This window comes from Nyctereutes procyonoides, unplaced genomic scaffold (assembly GCF_905146905.1).
Source record: "Nyctereutes procyonoides isolate TBG_1078 unplaced genomic scaffold, NYPRO_anot_genome, whole genome shotgun sequence".
Classification (NCBI taxonomy): domain Eukaryota; kingdom Metazoa; phylum Chordata; class Mammalia; order Carnivora; family Canidae; genus Nyctereutes; species Nyctereutes procyonoides.
The window spans coordinates 115,323,299-115,326,643 of NW_026575125.1; positions in this window are offsets into that span (position 1 = coordinate 115,323,299).

The following is a 3,345-nucleotide window of genomic DNA, read 5'->3' on the forward strand; positions in this document are numbered from 1 at the left end:
CCGCGGCCGGAATGCTAGTGCGCCTGCGTGCCTCGTGCCTGCCCCGCCCCAGGGGCGGGGCCTCCTGGCTCGCGAGGCCCCGGCGCGTGACCCGGCCACTGCGGGCGGGGCCGCGGTGCGGGCGCTGGGCCGCGCGGCGCTGCTGACCCGCCGGGCTCGCAAACGGGTTTGGGGGCGACTCCCTTGCTGCGGAGCTGCCAGCAGTTTCCAAAGATTTGCGATGCAACCAGTCCTTAACCAGCAGTTTTCTGCCTCTTTGCCTTTGCTCGAGTTATGCCTTCCACCTGGAAGCCTTTCCCTTCCCTCGTCTCACCATTAAAGTCACATTTCCTTGCAGACCAGCCCAAATGCCATTCTCCTTCAATGCAGCCCTTCCTTCATCTAAAAGGACCCGCCTTTCATGCATGTGTTCAGGTACCTATACCAAGCCCCTGTTGGTGGCTCCGGAATTCTAAGCCCCTGCCCTGGTGGAGCTTGCAGACAATAAACCGAATAAAGAATGGCAGTGGACTGGCACGGTCGGGACAAAAGTAAGGCAAGGCGGAGTTGCTTGTTATTGTCTGTAGGGTGGTCAGGCAAAGCCTCACTAGTAAAGTGACATTTGAAGGAAAACTTGAAGGAGATGAGGGATCAAGCAGCTAGGCTGTCTGCAAGAAGGATGCTCCAGGCAGAGGGAGCAACCATGGAGGAGAAGCACGCGTGACAGTGCGAGAGGACAGCACAGGGGCTGGCTGGTTGGCAGAGAACTGGAGATGGGCGGCAAGGCGTAGGAGACGTAGGAGACGGAGTTGTGAGGGCCCCAACCTCCTCCACAGCAAGAATCCTTCACAGTCTGCCTGGGGCTGATGGTTGAGAAGGACATCACAGTCCCTCTTGCTCCCAGTCTCTGACCCACCCCCACCTCCCACTGAGATTACCTAACACTATGCCACGAAGATGGCAGGTTTCTTTTCTTTTCTTTCTTCCTTCCTTTCTTTCTTTCTTTCTTTCTTTTTTTTTTTTTTTTTTTGCGTGCATACATAAATACTAGTATTATTATCGGGGGCTTCCCATAACCCAGGCAACATGCTAATTTTCTCCTCACAGCAACACTGTGGGCTAGATGATACTACTATCATTCCTATTTTATAGATCCAGAAATTAAAACTCAAAGAGCCTAAATCACTTAATGAAGGACACACAGGAAGTGGAGGAGCAGGGCAGTTCTCTTTGAGAGGCCTGCTTCCTCAGGAGGTAGCCAGGAGACGGTCATCATGTGCAGCCTGCTGCCAGGTGCTGCCGCCCCTGCTTTGCTGTTTCCTCCGGAGCCAGCGTGGGTGGTTGTTCACACTGGAGCCTGGGAAGCCACGCTGCAGCCTCTGCCTGCACTCCCCAGACCGGAGCATGCTGAGTCCCTCAGGTGGGCCAGTCCCAGCCAAGGATCCAAGCTGTCAGGCCTCAGTGGGCACCTCGACTGTCCCTCCTCGTCCTGACACTTCCCTTGTATTGGTGGCTGCTCAGGGTCTTACCCTTTCCCTCTCAAAAGTATGACCTTAATGTTTCAGGAAACTGAGCCTGATGTCAACAAAGACTCCGGTGCACGTTTAGAAAAGCTCTCTTACCTTTATTTCCTCTTTCCTTGGCATCTGTAATACTTTCTCATGGCAACAAATATCTCCTGTGAGCTTGTGAACTAAGCACATAATTACATCATACTTGACTTTATCAAAACGCATTTAATAGGGGCACCTGGATGGCTCAGTGGTTGAGCATCTGCCTTCAGCTCAGGTCATGATCCTGGGGTCCTGGGATCCAGTCCCGTATCAGGCTTCCCATAGGGAGCCTGCTTCTCCCTCTGCCTGTGTCTCTGCCTCTCTCTCTCTGTGTCTCTCATGAATAAATAAATAAAATCTAAAAAAACAAAAGCTGTTAATAAAAAAATATTCAATAATCCCCGGGGTTAACCAAAGAAGGGAATGAGGGAAGTCATACACAGTTCCTACCTCCAAAAATATCTGCAGTTCTTTTGTGGACTCCTTTCTAGTTGGCAAACATTTCCTGAGCTACCCCATCTAGGCCCATGGGCGGGGGTGGGGGGGTATATGAGGAATAGGAGGCAGACTGGTCCTTGCAGGCTCTCCACCCCACCCCTAGGCCCCACAATCCATGGGGAGGAGAACAGTGTAGCCAGATCACTGTCATAGACGTGGACTTCTGATTTGTCAAAAAGTAAAGTTTCTCCCGAGGAAGCAGTTGGATATAAAGACAAGTTCGTTCAGTCCAATGTTGATTCTAGCACCCTCTGACATACTGCTGAGGTGCTGGAGAACATCCAGAAGGAGCAGCTGGAAAGCCTGTTCTGTTGCACAGCTGGGTCTCTAGTGGCAGATAGGAGGGATCAGATATGGGGCATAGGATGCATTTGAGATGGAGTCTCTTTTGCATCTTCTGGGATCATTTTTTTAAAGATTTTATTTATTGATTGATTTATTCATGAGAGGCACAGAGAGAGGGGCAGAGGGAGAAGCAGGCTCCCTGCGGGGAGCCTGGTTGCATTCCCTTCTGGAGTTCAGAGTCCTCTGTCAAGCTTATGTGGTTCTTGGCTAAAATCCATTTCTTTGTGGTTCTAGAGACCAAGTTCTCGGCTTCCTACCGGCTGTTGGCTGGAGGCCACCCTCAGGTCCTAAAGGCTCTCCAAAGTTCCCTGCCATGTGGCTCTCTCCAGGAGCCATTACCATATGGCTTTTCCAAGACCAGCAGGAGAAGTCTTTGTGTGTGCTAGCAAGATGAACTCATATGTACATCATAATGTAGTCACAGATGTGAAATACTGTCCTGTGATGTGATGGCCAAATAATTCTGGGCAGAGAGGATGGCCTCTCGGTCTTTAATCTAGCTATGGTCATAATCAAAGAAAAGATGAGGGAAGAGGGGACATCTTCAATGTTCCAACAAAGCCCAGGAGGCCACAGAGCGGAGCTGAGATTGAGCTCTCAGGGCAACTAGAGTCGTTTGGAGGAAGAAATGCAGAAGTAGAGGGAGATATGATGCAGGAGACATGAAGGCAAAAGCTGAAGATTCACTCTGTTGGCCACAGAGTCCAATGTAAGAAACACAAAGCAGATATTTTTTTCCCAAGTACTTGCATACCCCAACAGACCAAAGTGTGAAACAGCCTCCTAAATATCAAGGCCATTCACACAGTAGCTTCAGCTCACCTAGAAGCTTTTAAGGGAATAGCCTGGTTTCACTAAAAGTGAAAATATTTAGTTGAGAGCATCATAAAATCAGGCCTCCCATGTCTCCAGATTGGCACCACTTTTAGCTCAGTGCCTACATGAGACTTAATAGGGGCATCCAAAGAAA